The sequence below is a fragment of the Hemitrygon akajei genome, chromosome 24 (assembly GCF_048418815.1).
Source record: "Hemitrygon akajei chromosome 24, sHemAka1.3, whole genome shotgun sequence".
Classification (NCBI taxonomy): domain Eukaryota; kingdom Metazoa; phylum Chordata; class Chondrichthyes; order Myliobatiformes; family Dasyatidae; genus Hemitrygon; species Hemitrygon akajei.
Genome location: NC_133147.1, coordinates 3,873,194 through 3,889,251, shown reverse-complemented (window position 1 = coordinate 3,889,251; position 16,058 = coordinate 3,873,194). Strand labels below are relative to the sequence as shown.

The 16,058-nt window shown below is 40.4% G+C and overlaps 1 protein-coding gene across 3 annotated transcripts in view; it reads left to right on the top strand.

The window, feature by feature from the left end:
- LOC140715813 (uncharacterized) overlaps positions 1 to 5,879 on the top strand; it is a 52,739-nt gene extending 46,860 nt beyond the window's left edge. For all 3 annotated transcript variants that reach the window (XM_073028205.1, XM_073028209.1, XM_073028210.1), the window contains exon 9: positions 5,403 to 5,879. The gene's annotated coding sequence lies outside the window, so the exon portion shown is untranslated. The remainder of the gene's footprint in view (positions 1 to 5,402) is intronic.
- The last annotated feature ends 10,179 nt before the right edge of the window (positions 5,880 to 16,058 follow it).

The following is a 16,058-nucleotide window of genomic DNA, read 5'->3' as shown; positions in this document are numbered from 1 at the left end:
GAAGAAATTCAATGAGCATCAAAGGAATTATTCCACCATAGAGTAAGAATTGTTGTCACTTATCTTGGCTTTGCAGCATTTTGATATTTATGTTTGCCCAGCTCAGAAACCACGTGGTTTAAACAGATCATAATCTATTGGTGCTTTTGAGTAATGTGAAGGACAAAAACAGACAGTTGTCAAATTGGAGTTTGAATCTGCAGAAATATGATATTATGAAAACTCATATTAAAGGCAAAGATAATGTAATTGCCTTTACAGATGTTAAGCTTGCAATGTATTTTAAGAGTGGTGTGGAATTTATTTTTATGTACTTGCTTCTGTGATGTGTTGTATTAGTCTGTACTATGCTATATGATAACCATACATGTATTGTTTCACATACTGTAGTTTGCAGTAAAAATTTTGCTTTTTTAGATCAAAGTTTTCATTTTTCAGGGGGATGAGTTATGAGCCTGCAGTTGTTTACTGAGACTGTTTTTTTAAGAGCGCCTGAGAGAGGCGGGGCTATGACATCAGTCACAGGCTGACACTGCTGACTGTGCACTTAAACAGAGAAAGGGAGGGAGAGTAAGAGAGACTGGGGAAGTCGGTAGCTTCAGTTTGTCGCATCTGAGGCTTGGAACTCTCGTATGTCCACAAGGGTGGGTTTGATCATCAGCACGCAGTGCATAACAGATAAGTGATTGTCACCACGGTTGCAGTGCCAATTTTTTAGGTGCTGGCGCTGTACGAGGGGTGATTGATAAGTTCGCGGCCTAAGGTTATACAGCTCTCATTACATGCTCGTGCAGTTCAACTGTGATTATGCAGAAAGTTTGAAGTTAATAACTTTTGTGGTATTTCTGTTTCAGATGATTGAAAATTGATAGGTTTTCTAAAATTGTCTACCTCCCCCTTAGGCCATGAACTTATCAGTCACCCTATTTGCATACCTGCTCATTTCATGTACTGGGCAACTTCCTTGCCCCATTCATGTAATGAGCAAGTACACAAATACTCAAATTGGGTGTGACATGTATATATATACACGCACACACACACACACACACACACACACACACACACACACACACACACACACACACACACACACACACACACACACACACACACACATTTCAGTGTATAACTGGTACAATAAAATATATAATACTTAATAATATGACAAAGTATTGCATGGTTGCACTCACTAATTACTGTATCATAAAATATAATTATCAAGGAAGTAAAGAAAAAGATGGTAATTGTGCACTTCACCAATTTAAAAGTAATTACATACTTACCAAGTACCACCAATGAGAAGTTTCACAATAATTTCCGCAAAGGGTCAGGCGTAATATGTGTTTGGGGATCTGAAGCAACTCTTGTCCTGGTGTTGTCTGCTGATCTGTGGTACCGCAGCCATGAAGTGACATACAGCTCAGGATTCCACTGAACTAGAGGAGGTCCGTGTACCTTAACAAATATAAGCACTGATACATGATCTATGAGAACTCTTGTGCGTGTTCTTGTTATTATCAAGTTCATGTGACTGAATCCCCTGTCACACTCAGCAGAACTAATAGGAATAATGTGAACAACTCAGTAATGGGCTTAAATCTTGGTGGATGTGGCATCCACAATCCTCCTCATAATCTCTGAAGGCATTTATTACAGAGGAAGAAGACTTATACCTCTTACAGAGAGATGATATTGCAGCTTCTCCATAATTAGGCAGTGTATCAGCAGGCCTGTTATCTTTATCAAGGACACACATTTCATTTAGCAGGGATTTGTACATACTTTGAGGTTTAGAAGTTTGAGAACCTGTCAAGGATGTTGCTGTGAACATACAGTGCTGCAAATTGTTTATAAGACTACTAAGAAACTGTAGATGATTAATGGAGACAATTTTGTTGTTGCTTGTTAAGGTAATATCTCCAAACTTCTCATTTTCAACTTCCTCTTGAGCTTCTAGAGTTTTTGTACCAGGTTCCTCTTTCAGACCATGCAGTGATCTTATACTCCGTTAGATCAGTTTGTCTGCATAAACAATCATAGTAGTGCATTTCTGTAAACTCTCTGACAGTAAACCAAATTCATGCAACGCGTCATACATTAGAGCTAAGTCCAATAGAAACTGTTCTGAAGAGAGTCTTTTCCACAGACCTTCATAGGTTTTTCTGTCACTCTCAGATCTTGTTTCATCCTTCATTGCTTTTTCAAAATGAAAACACAGTGCTTCATAATTTTGCCACACTGCTGAAACTGTTCAAAACGAGCTAACTACCCACCTGGTGCCCAGAACATGGCCTATTTTGCAAATTTGTTGTTCTAGTTGAGAGGCACATTCAGAGAGTTCCTTTTGATTCAGAGGTGATCTATTGTAAACAGAATACAATTTGTCTATAAATGATTGAAAATGATTTATTCCATGAACTTCTCTCACCAAATCACCTACTGCGAGTTCTAATCTGTGATTAAGACAGTGCCAAATTATCATATCAGGGTAATGTTCCTTGAGAATTGTAGCAACACCAGAGTTGACACCAAGCATTACGCTTGCCCCATCACTGGCAAATGCTACAAGGTTCTGTTTCAAGTAAGAGTCATCAAACCCACTGTTATTGAGACAGTTCAATAGATGCCTAGTAATAGTTTCAGCTTTCTGATCAGGCAGTTCAATTAGATCTAAAAACATAAAACTGGGATCATCTTCCTTATCACTCATATATCAAATAAACTATTAGGGCGGTCTTAATGCTCAGGCTTGTTGATTCATCAATGGGTACAGAAAGTTTGCCATTTATCTGCTTGATATGCTGGCAAATTTTCTTTTTCATATTAATGGCTGTGTGATCAATTATCTCTAGCAGTAGTGAGGGAATGCAGTTCAATTCCAATGTCAATACCATTAATTTTTTGAAGTTCCAATAAGCCAAAGTGACCAGTGTTTGGTCTGTCATTCTGAGCTAAGTAATATGCAGAGATGAAAAATTGAACAAGTTGCCTTTAGATGCGAAGCATTCATGGTGTCACATAATTTTCCAAGAGCATCTTCACTAGCTGTATTTTCAACACTTAGAGCAGCAGTACGAGCTCTTGATAGTTTGTGATCAACAATTTTTTTTCTGAAAGACTTCAAAAGTGTACTTGGATAAGCTCCATAATAGGATACTTAGTACATCTGCCATTCATTTGACATCCTCAAACCCTTAGAAGTGAAGTGTCAGATTGCTTTTGTTCACAGTTGCTCATACTTTACACCCAAGTTTATCATCCTTGAAGTCTAACCAGGGATAGGTTTCCTTCTTCCACATTTCTTCAGTCCAAACATCTGAACAGGGATACAAGCCTAAATTCGAAGGACCATTACTTTCAGAGCTGCATTTGGACCCGGTTAGAAAATTTCAACTGGTGATGAAATTTTAAGGGAATTGGGGGACATAAGAAATGATTCTCTGATTCTGGTAAATAGCGGGTTAAAATTAAGTACCAGCTTGTGTATGCTCTGTTCTGTGAAAAGTTACAGGGACTGTCCTTGATTGAAAATGCTGCTTTCAGTTTGTTTAGGTTAACAACTCACAGCTGTCCCTTTGAGAGCGTTCTGTGGGCTGTGTTCACATAGGTTGCCTACATCATTCCCCACGATGTCACATCACTGATCTATGTTCCCACCTTTATCTATTCAAGTTTTACTGATAAGGCATGATCTTGTCTGCAATTAAAACCCATGATTTAGTGTACTCTCTTATCTAATTAATTAAGTTTTGCTGTAACTGACTTGGTGGGAATATTCATGAAACTGACTGTTCTTTGTTTCGCCAGTTCTATAAATTGCCATGTTTCTGAGTGTTAGACAGAAAACTCGTTGCAAACCGCCGGGGAGAGAGAGAGAGAGAGATAGTCTGTCTTCCTGATGATCAGCTCCGAGTCCTTTCTCGCTGGCTGAGTTCGAACAAATTAATGGGTGAAAGGTTAAATAAAGGCTTGAGTGTGGTGTAGTTACTTGGTCCGGCAAATTTAAGTTTACACTAGAAGCAGGCGAAACACAGCTTTTGTCACCTTTACTTTTATCAGTCTCTTGTACGTTATTCTTGTTACACTCCTCAGCTTGTTTACAAAAGAAAGAGGTTAACATTGTTTGCTTAGAAGCCATAGGGTTGTTAATGAGAAAAAATTACTTTGTATTAGCGAGTAATCCACGGACCACCACAAATGTAGCCTTACTAATACGACTGAGGCAGAGCAGACCGCGTTTAGTAGTGTTCCTAAGCAGGTATAAAAATAACAGAAATAAAACAAATAAGCTTTTTACACTTTTAGTCACCTAAATTGGAACAAAGTAATCAATTATGAAAAAAGAACGTCTATTGCTAAAGCCACGAATATTGCTGAATATTAGTATGAAAAGTGGTAGGTTGGCAACTCTGCCTCATACCGTTTCTCTCGCAGAAATGGTTAGACAGTAGGTGTACCTGAGAGTGTCGATACTCACAATATCCTCACACATCGGGTGTTACATGGTTAGACCAATACAGATCCTGTTTAGTCTTTAAATATATAAAAAGTTAAAGAAGCTTGAATCTTTACATAAATTATTATTGTATCTATACGAATAAAAAATATGATATTTTGGAAGTGACAAATGTTAACAGGGCAGGACAGCAACCATTTGGGAGGTTTGGAAATGCATTTCATCTCGTTCATTGCCTCACTAAATTACTCTTTTTCCTATCAACACAAAGATGAAAAGAGCCTCTTTCCAATCAGCTGTAGTTGGTGAAGCTAGGCCAAGGGGTTGATCCGCTATTAATGACAGCTGAAATGTCGTAAAACTACAAGTGTTTGTAGCTTATAGCCTAGAATTTTTTTTTCCATTTGGCTTGTAAAAAAAAAACTAAATTCACTTTATCCAGGTGTAGAAGAGGATTTTGGATGATTACCTTGAATATTTAACCAAAGTCAGGGCGAAGATAAGCAAGCAGTGAATTTTTTTTCCATTATTTTCGACTTTTAACCTTAGGTTTCAATGTTCATTCCTTGCTTAATATAGCTCCTACCTGGAATCCAATGATACCCATTGGAAAGAGCGGAAAAATGCTCACACTTGTGAACAGTAATCTCTCGGCTGGAGAGAGACTGAGGATCTGTGAAATGGCGGGAGGCTACAGCAGGGTATGCTGGGAAAACAACAGGTCGAGCGAGGACGAGTTTCACAAATATCTAAATAAGAAACAGTCACAGTTCAAGGATTTCACCAAAAACAATCAAATATCCTATCCTAATGTTATTAGTGGTATTTTCCCCACCAGCCACCAACCCCTTTCCCCAACCCCCGCTTCCGTAAAATTCCCTCTATTTAATATGTGGCCGCTGTTAAATTCCCTGCTTGTTTATTTTGACTTTTTTTTTTACAGAGGTGTCGGAGCGGCGCTCCGGTGAGCTCTGGCAGCACTGCACCCCTGTCACATCGTATAATCCTCAGGAGTGGATTTTTGAGATATCCTACAGGACCACTTGTGTGTTAACCCTTGCCTGGGTATGTTGTGTGGTAACCACACGAAGATGATATTCCTGTGACAGGTTGCTTTTGGTGATAATTCGTATGTGGATTTGGAAAGACTTGACGAACAAGATCTTCAGTGACTATTACCTTGTTTACCTACGTGGGAACTGCGGACTACTTCGTACTTACCTTCTCTCTTCATTACAACGTGGATTACAAATACCTCTCTCCCATCATTTATTACCTGAATGACGGAACTTTCCTACTTTACCATTTCAGGACTCTAAGCCTTGTTCTCCCAAGCTCAATAGTTTGGGAGCCATATTTATACACATATATACACATAGCGCTGTTAACTTTAGTTTATCTTGGTTAAGTTACTATTTTATAAGCGGTTACTTATAAAGCTAGTGGTTTTAACATTAAAACCTGACTCAGTGTGAAATCTCTTGCTGCTGGTTTGTTTCTAAAACATTACATTTCATAATAGTAAGAACCCAAAAGTCCCCCCCCCCAGTTCCCCTGCCTCCCATGCATAAACGGCAGTGAGCAACAACCCCCCCCCCCTTTTATTGTAACATTCAAAGTGATTGTCGATTGTCAAAGTGTGTCTAACGGCCACGTAAGTGTATGTGACTGACACTAGTTAGAAACTGTTTGGCAGCAGTGTCCTGCTTCAGTTAAGCAGCATAGATTAAGGGAATACCAGTTATTTTCTCGATTAGTTTTTGTTCTTTAACAGTTGCTGCAAGTAAGTGGCTGCCCTGATGAACTGATGGCCCCGTTAACCAGAATCCACTGTATACCACATCTACTGTGTCACCCGACTGACCCCATTCTACCTTCACGAATAGATCAGACAAATATGTTGAATTCTTACTGACAATGCTTAACCCCTGAGTGTTCTTTTCCGCAGCTCGTGTTTAGAACATTTGATAGCCAATGAAATCACTTTCTTTCTTCTGGCTAATTTTCCCAACCCGACAACATTGAGAGACTCTTCTCTCTCCCTGGGTCCCTACAACACCTTCGGCTGCCTGCTTTACTGACAGCGAACCCTCTCATGATGGACTTAGCGAATTGCTGATGGTGTGGAGAGGAGTTACGTGGAATGACAGGATTCCACATTGATGCGGCCCATCCATTGATGCCCCAGGTGCTGTCCTAAAGAAGACTCTGGGAGAATTTCTGACATGAAATTATTTTGTTACATAAGTGTCTCTATCCAATGGAGTGAATTCCTTGCGCATTGTACAAAGGGTGATTGATAAGTTCATGGCCTAAGGTAGAAGGATTCAATTTTAGAAAACCTAGCACATTTATTTTTCAACATAGTCTCCTCCTACATTTACACACTTAGTCCAGCGGTCGTGAAGCATACGGATCTTGGACCTCCAGAAAGTGTCCACAGATGGGTGCTTGATAAGTTTGTGGCCTAAGGCAGAGGAAGATGAGTTATACAGCTCTCATTACATGCACATGCAGGTCAACTCTTTGTGATTATTCAGAAAGTTTTAAGTTAATAACTCATCTCCTTCTACCTTAGGCCACAAACTTATCAATCACCCCGGTGAATTATTAACTGATGAGGTATTAATGTCAAACTTTCTGAATCTCAGGGAATATTGAACACACATTTTGTTAATAAATTTATTTTGAACGATCCCGTGTCACCCAATTCTACCCATGTGACGTATGAACCTACTAACCCATTCATCATATTTCACCCTGCAGTTTGAAAGGAGAAGCTAAAGTCAGATGTATCAGTATTACAGTGGAGTAAAGGGAATTACAGAGGCATGAGAGAGTGGAGGTGGCCCACGTTGATTGAAAGGGGACACCAGCAGAGATATCGGCATTACAACAATGGCTGGAAAGGAGGTGCTGGCATTGGAGAGGGCTCAGAGGTAGTTCATGAAAACTTGGTGAAGGGGTATTCTTTGGCCTCTTTATTGGGAGCTCCTCTTCCTTTTTTGTTTCTTAAGATCGGTAGCTGAGATTTTAACCCTGTTATTAAACATACATTAAGAATTTGTTTTCAATTTTGTAGATCCTTTGACTTTAATAACTTTGTTCTTTCTAGTAAAATCCATCTTAATTTTTTTTAAACCTTCAATTTTTGATCAGACCTTTTCAATTTAGAAAACCGGATGAATAGTAACTATTTTAGATTTGTTCATTGCTAATTGTCTAATGTCTTTCTCTCAGTTAGTGGATAAATATGACCTATCTAATGTACACTTCTTTAGATATCTACAAATTAGGAATTTTCTACACAATTTACTGCCAGAGTTTCCCTTGGCTTTTTCACCCAATATTATTGATACCCTTTTTCAGGTCAAACCATTTCAAAAAGGACTGATAGCTATAATTTATAAATGGTTATTGAATTTGCATATGTTATCTAAATGATAAAATTAAATCTGCGTGGGAATTGGAGTTTCACAAGTCACTTTCAGATAATCAATAGGATAAATTTTTCATTTGGTAAATACTTCTTCAACTTGTGCCCGTCATTCCTTGATACAGTACAAGGTAGTGAATCGGGCACGTATGTCAAAGGAGAAATTAGCCCATATTTTTTCTAATATTAATCCTATTTGTGATAGATGTAATATTGAGGTGGCTACTTTAACACATATGTTCTGGTCTTGCATCGTTAGATAAGTTTTGGAAAGAAGTCTTTAAAACTTTATCAAAGGTTCTGAATTTGGATCTACAACCAAATTTACTTACAGCAATTTTTGGGATTATTCCATCAGAAGCAGGAGATATTCCTGTTTTTCCTGTGTTACATTCAATGGATGATAGCTTTTACAACTTTATTGGCAAGGAGAGCCATTTTGCTTAAATGGAAGGATTCTAATCCACCTAGTTATTTATTGGCTTACCTCCATTACGTCCTGTTTAAGTTTAGAGAAAATAAGAAGTCGGACATTTGATATATACTCTAAACTTAAGAAAACTTGGCGACCTTTTTATTCAATATTTTCATATGCTCTGACTTATGGCCCTTCTAGTTACCTTTTTGAAGTTTTGGATTTCATCAGAAAGTGTTTCCTTGTTTTTTTTGCTTTCACTCTCAGTTTGAGCTGCCCAGTTCTTCTTTCTTTTTTTTTGTTTTTATTTGTGTTTTGGGTTTTTTTCCTGTACATTTCAATTTATAAAAGTTTCTTTATATTTTTTTCTTTTATGGATAATAGGAGAATCAATTGCCTTTCTCTTTATTATACACCAGTAGATTAATACTTTGTTTGATCTTGATAATGTTTATTTTTCCTTTTATTCGAACTGTTATTGATATAGATATTTGTGATAATTCTCCTCTTGTTTATTCTTGTTTATATATATGTAGTTTTTATTTAACTAATAAAAAGATTGATAAAGAAAGAAAGTTCATGAAAAAGATTCCTGGAATGAAAGGCCTATCATTTGAGGAGCATTTGATGCTCCTTGGTCTGTGCTTGCTGGAAATTAGAAGAGTGAGGAGGGACCTCATTGAAACCTATCGAATGTTGAAAGGCTTCAGTAGAGTGGATGTGGAGAGGATGTTTCCTGTGGTGAAGTCTAGGACTAGAGGGCACTGCCTCAGAATAGATGGACGTCCATTTAGAATAGAGATGAGGAGGAATTTCTTTAGCCAGAAGGTGGTGAATCTCTGGAATTTGTTGCCACAGGTAACTGTGCAGGCCAGGTCACTGGGTGCATTTAAGGGAGAGGTTGATAAGTCAGGACGTGAAAAGGTTATGAGGGAGAAGACCAGAGAATGGGGTTGAGAGTGAAATAGATCAGCCATGATGAAATGCTGAAGCAGACTTGTTGGGCTCGAAGGGTCGAATGGTCTACTTCTGCACCTATTGTCTATTGTCTAATTCCCCTATGTTTTATGGCCTTTGGAATGTGGGAGGAAACAGAGCACCTGGAGGAGAAACTCGTTACTGGAATTTGAACCAGTGTGATTCTAACCACTAAGCTACCATTCTGCCCTTTAGTACGTGTGTGTGTGTGTTAGGTCGCACACAACCCGTTGTGTTAACTTCATTTTGTCTGAGAGTCTGCTGCTGTAAAATCCGGTGGTACCCCGTGGTGATTCTGTCATTAAACACAGATGATCACTCTACAGTCAGTCTGCTGTGTTCAGAGCCCAGTCTAGCGTAGGGGCTGAGGGAAGGGGGTCGAGCAGTTATTTAGGGACTTGTTAGGGGTGGTCTACCATCTCTGAGCTGAATTCTCTTACTCTCCCACATACCCTTCTGCCCTTCCCTCCCTGAGTGCCCTGCTCCCCTTCTCACCTCCTCAGTTGCTTCGTTCCCCCAACCCTACTCTCTACACTCCCCATATCTCAGCTACAACTTCTACATGTTCTTCATCTTGCTCTTCCCTCTCTACATTCTTCTATCGCAAGTGACTGTCTTCAAACAGGGGGACTCTGTCCATCAGGCTTAGACACTGAAGGGCTCTTGCACCACTGTCATCTGCCACCCAGTAGGAGAGCATAACAGACCATAAACTCACTGGGACCAGCCACGCTTCTCCTGGCAGTCTCAGTTCCTGAGCGTCGGCATCTTGGACGATCTATCTTGAGCTCAACAAGCTGAGGCAGTCACAAAGAAGAAACACTGGCAGCTCTACTTCAATAGGAATTTGAGAGATCACCAAAGACCCTAGCAAATTTTGCAGTTCAATGCCAGTGTCAGGTGTCTCTGTATGTCCTCCCTGTTGGCTTTCTCCAGTTTCCTTCCACAGATCAAAGATGCACCGAGTAGGTTAATCGGTCATTGTAAATTGTCCCGTGCATAGGTTAGGGTTAAATCAGGGTTGTCGTGGATTCCGGTCAAAGGGCCACAGGGGCCTATTCCATGCAGTGTGTCGAAATAAAATAAAGAAATAAATAGATAACCGCAGATGTAGAGTGGAGAGCATTCTGCCTGGCTGCAAAGCCGCTCAGTATGGAGGCTCCAATGCGCAGGATCACAAGAGGCTGCAGAGGGTCGTAGACTCGGCCAGCTCCATCATGGGCACAATCCTCCCCACCATCGAGGACATCTTCAAGAGTTAATACCTCAGAAAAACTGCAAACAATTGGTCACCATCCAGGATATTGCCCTCCTCTTATTACTACCTTCAGCGAGGAGGTACAGGTTCCTGAAGAAACAGACTCAATGATTGAAGAATGGCTTTGTCCCCACCGCCATTGGATTTCCAAGTGGTCTTTGGCCCCAAGAACAATGTTGTGACTGACTGAAACTAAATATAAATGCTTTTATTCAGGGGATCTTTGGGGGAGGGAGTGAGTCCAGAACAATCTCACTGTTTTATATTTTCTCAGTACAAAGATAACAATGCATGATTAAATACATTGTGGTTCGAAGGGCCTGTTCCTCTGCTGTGCTGGTCTATGTTCTATACAGTCTGGTCATGGCACTGTAGGAAGGATGCTGGAGAGGGTGCAGAAGACATTTACTGGGATGCTGCCTGGTTTAGAGGGCATGTGCTATCGTGAGAGGCTGGATGAACTTGGGTTGTTTTCTTTGGCGTGGTGGAGGCTGAGGGGAGATCTGAGAATGGTCTATGAGATTATACAGTAGTGTAGACAGGGAGTACAATATCTGTTTCCCAGGGTAGAAAGCTCTAATACCTGAGGGCATGCATTGAAGGTAAGAGGGAGTAGGTTCAAAGGGGGATGTGAGGGGTTAAGTTTTTTACTCAGAGAATGGTGTTTGCCTGGAATGTGCTGCCTGGTATGGTGGTAGAGGCAAATACTCAGGTAAGAGGACTTTAAGAGACATTTGGCAAGGCACATTAATGTGAGGAAGGTGGAGGGATATGGACATTGTGTAGGTTGGGGGGTCTTAAATGTACATTTTTGCTGGTTCAGCACAACATTGAGGGCCGTAGGGGCTGTTCCTGTGCTGTATTGTTCTATGCAATATGTACAATTTCAATTGCTAGAATCACCTACTTAACTTTAGCATTTTAATGTAGTCAGGTAAATTTACAGAATTGCATATTTACCATGGTAGCACACCCCAACTTGTAGAGCCCCTTGAGGACAAACTGCAGCAGACACGCAAAAGATAACACAAGAGAATCAGCAGATGCTGGAAATCGAGACACACACGCACGCACGCACACACACACACAATGCCTGGAGGAACTCAGCCCGCCAGGCAACATCTATGAAGAGAAGTAAAGAGTCGACTTTTCTGATGAAGGGTCTCAACCCAAAATATCTACTATTTATTCCTCTCCATGGATGCTACCTGACCTGCCGAGGTCAACCACCATTTTGTGTGCGTTATTCGAAGTGTGCCCCTTTTGTCAGTCTTGAGGGAAGGATCCATGAATATACAATACAACTAACCAGAGGGTTAAATGACATAAAAAGATCTCTTCTGACCTGCACATTAAGTGACAGGGATGCATCTTTAACAATGTGCTAATACTAGGAACATTCATCTATTGTATCCACAAGACAGTCTGGAAATGCTGGAAATCTTGAGGAAGGGGCACAAAATATCTCTCTTCTCTCTTTATTCCATTTCACATCCTGTCCCTCTCTCTTCTTCCCCTCTGATACTCTCTCTCCATTCCCCTTCCTCTCTCACAACTCTCCCTCCCTCCCCACATTTTCTCTCCTCACTCACTCCCCTCCCTCTGCTTACCCCTTCAGACTCTCCCATTATCTCCTCAACCCCTCCTTTCCTATACTCACTCAGCTTTTCCTCCTCACTCTTTCGTCCTCTCCCTCCCCCTTCCCCCTCCTCTTTCCCAATGGGAAATGGGAAGGTATGCTGATCCTGAGATACCCAGTTGTCAAGATTCTCCTCTCGGCCATACCAGTGTGGTCCAAAGGAAAGCTTATGAAGCAATACATTTGGCACCAGTTTGGCTGAAGGATGTTCAATGACGTCCAACTGCCTTAGGGGCGCCACTCGGGAATTGCTGTCTGGGTTTACTCCCTTAGCCCTCGCCTCTCCCAAGGCAAGCTACTTAGCTGGGGATCTGGTTCACGAGTACCAGGGCGTGTCCACAGGCCGGTGGGCCAGACCTCCTACCCATCCTCCGTAGTTCAGCTTGAGTCCAAAAGGAGTTCAGATTCCATTTGTCGCCAGCGAGGAGGCAGTACATGGAGCTTGCTGTTGGAGAAGCTATGCATTGGCAGGGAGAGTCTTAGACACTCGGCTGCCCTTTTCACAATACTGCTAGCCAGTGGTGGAAGCTGAAAGTGAGAGCAACGAGCACTACCCACAAGACACAATGCAACAACCATCGTGACGCAACACACACAATAGTTAAATGAGTAGTACAAAAAAGTAGTGAAGTAGTGTTCATGGGTTCAATATCTATTCAGAACTCTGTGGGCTGAGGGGAAGAAGCTGTTCCTGAATCGTTGAATATGTGTTTTCAGGCTCCTGTACCTCCTCCCTGATGGTAGCAATAACAGGCCATATCCTGGGTGATGGGGATCCTAAATGATGGATGTTGCCTTTTTGAGGCATCGCTTCTCGAAGATGTCCTGGGTGGTGTGGAGGCTAGGTCACATGATGAAGTTAACTGAGTTCACAACATTCCCTCTGCCTCTCCTCCTTTACCCCTTCTCCTCTCCCTCTTCTCCCCCCACCCATTCCTCTCCCACTCCTTATCTCCCTCATTACCCTCCCTGCCATTGAGGACATTTTTCAAAAAACTGTGTCTGAAGAACGTGGCATCGGGGGCATGCCTACTTCTCATTAACTACCATCAGGGAGGAGGTACGGGAGCCTAAACACCCACCCTCAAACACTTCAGGAAACCTTCATCCCATCCACCATCAGATTATTGAGTGGACCATGAACCCATGAACTCTACCTCACTGTTCCTCCTGGAACTACTAATTAATATTTATAACGTATAATGATTTTTTATGTCTTGTACTGTACTGTTGCCACAAATAGCAAATTTCATGACGTATGTCAGTGATAATAGACCTGATGTTTATTCTCTCTCTATTTCACATCTCTTAATCTCTCTCTCTCTCTAAAACTCACTTTTAATCTCTTGCTCTCAATCTCTCCCTCTCTCGCTTTTAGCAACATGTGTGCACTGAATGTAAGCCCGAAGTTATTCTAAGGATGGTAAACTACCAAATCCAATTTGTTGTTCATTGTTTATAAGAAATAAAATAATGCACAATAAATAAAGCCCAGTACGTCTAGACAGAAAATGGCATATCCTGGCATTAAAAAAGGATAGCCTTGGGCCTTCGGGCTAAATGATTTCCTTTTTTCCCTATTTTTTAAAAAATTTAATTTTAATCTATAATTTTTTATACATTCATAAGTACATATTGAGATAATATAAAAAGTAATAAGGCACTTAAATAGATAATTATGTGCAGTTGTAATTCCACCCTATTAGACTAAGCAATGACAATAATTGTTAAGAAAAATAGTAATAATAGTGGATTAATAATAATTTCCATGTATCTCTTCTGAACCATTACTTCTGGTCCAAAATATTATATGTAACCTTATGTAACTACCATTGTAGGATTTTATATCCTAACTCGTTCATGTTTGCTCCACCCCGAAACATAATTATCCAATCCCTATGTACTGATTTACTTAATTTTTTCATATTTTTCCCCTTTCCCAAATCTTTTCCTTTACTTGTGTTAATTCCCTATTTTCAAAAAAAACAGTAAACAATCGAACCAAGGGTGCTTACATTAGCAATATTACTGTGTTGATGAGAAAAGCAGTATAAATCATTAGGAGAGTCAACCAGAGTCTGCTCGCTTTGGGGTTATAAATTCAATCCATTTATTCCAAATTTGATTAAATTTTTCTTTTTGAATTCTCAAAGAGTAGGTCATTTTTTCCATTTTAAATATTTCCAAAATAATTTCATGCCAATCTTCTAACGTATTTAGCCACTTTCTGGTGATTGATTTCTTACTTGCCGCTAAGAGGGGCTAAACGATTTCCACAACCCGAAATGTCGACTGTACTCTTTTCCTAGGTGCTGCCTGGCTTGCTGAGTTCCTCCAGCATTTTGTGTGTGTTGCTCCAATTTCCAGCATCTGCAGATTTTCTCTTGTTTGAGAGAGAGAGAGAGAGATTGAGCAATGTTCACATCTTTGGCTACTAGAGCACAAAGGAATTTAAACTGTGCACAAAAGGTTGTCACCCTTCACGTTGGCATGTTAAGTATATTTCAACATCTTAAAGTTATATTTCAAGTTTCAACAAATTAACCAGATTGCATCACCTAATCTACTTTCATTTCATATAATATACTCTCTGCAGCTGGTAACAGGTCTGGCATGTTCTCAGCTGCCACCATGCAGGGATGTGGAAATCGTTAAGCCCGAAGCCCAAGGCTATCCTTTTTTAACGCCAGGATATGCCATTTTTCTGTCAAGATGTACCGGGCTGTTGCATCCCAGTTAAGTGACATTCTTTTGTCTTGATGAATATCTGTCAAAATAAAACCCTGCCTTCCACTATATGAGAGTCGAGAAGGCAGAATGAAACCACCAAATAATCATTCTGAAAAACAAATCTTCCGATCGCAAACAGAGACGTGTTAAAATACCTATCTGGATCTTTTGTCATCTAGCTTTGTAATGATTGACCATTTCAAACAACGTTAATAACATGTGAAAATATTGATATTATTACATGCTGTCGCATAGTATATGAGAAATAAACTATTTATTGTGCATTATTTTATTTCTTTTAAATAATGAACAACAAATTGGATTTCATAGTTTACTATCCTTAGAATACCTTCGGGTTTACATTCAGCATGCACATGTTGCTAAAAGAGAGAGGGAGAGATTGAGAGCAAGAGATTAAGAGCGAGTTTTAGAGAGAGAGAGAGAGAGAGAGATTAAGAGATGTGAAATAGAGAGAGAATAAACATCAGGTCTATTATCACTGACATACGTCGTGAAATTTGCTATTTGTGGCAAGAGTACAGTACAAGACATAAAAATCATTATACGTTATAAATATTAATTAGTAGTTTCAGGAGGAACAGTGAGGTTCCTCTGATGAAATCTGATGGTGGATGGGATGAAGGTTTCCTGAAGCGTTTGAGGGTGGCTGCTTAGGCTCCCGTACCTCCTCCCTGATGCTAGTTAATGAGAAGCGGGCATGCCCCGGATGGTTCAAGTCCTTTGTGATGGATGCTGCGTTCTTGAGACACAGTGTATTGAAAATGTCCTCAATGGCAGGGAGGGTAATGAGGGAGATAAGGAGTGGGAGAGAAATGGGTGGGGGGAGAGGAGGGAGAGGAGAAGGGGTAAAGGAGGAGGAGCAGAGGGAAAATTGTGAACTCAGTCAGCTTCACCTCCCAGGACATCTTTAAGTAACGACACCTCAAGAAGGCAACATCCATCATTTAGGACCCCCATCACCCAGGACATGCCCTCTTATTGCTACCATCATGGAGGAGGTACAGGAGGATGAAGACACATATTCAACGATTCAGGAACAGCTTCTGCCGGAAACGTCGACTGCCTAGCTTGCTGAGTTCCTCTACATTTTGTGTGCGTTGTTCCCTCCCTCTCAATCTCTCT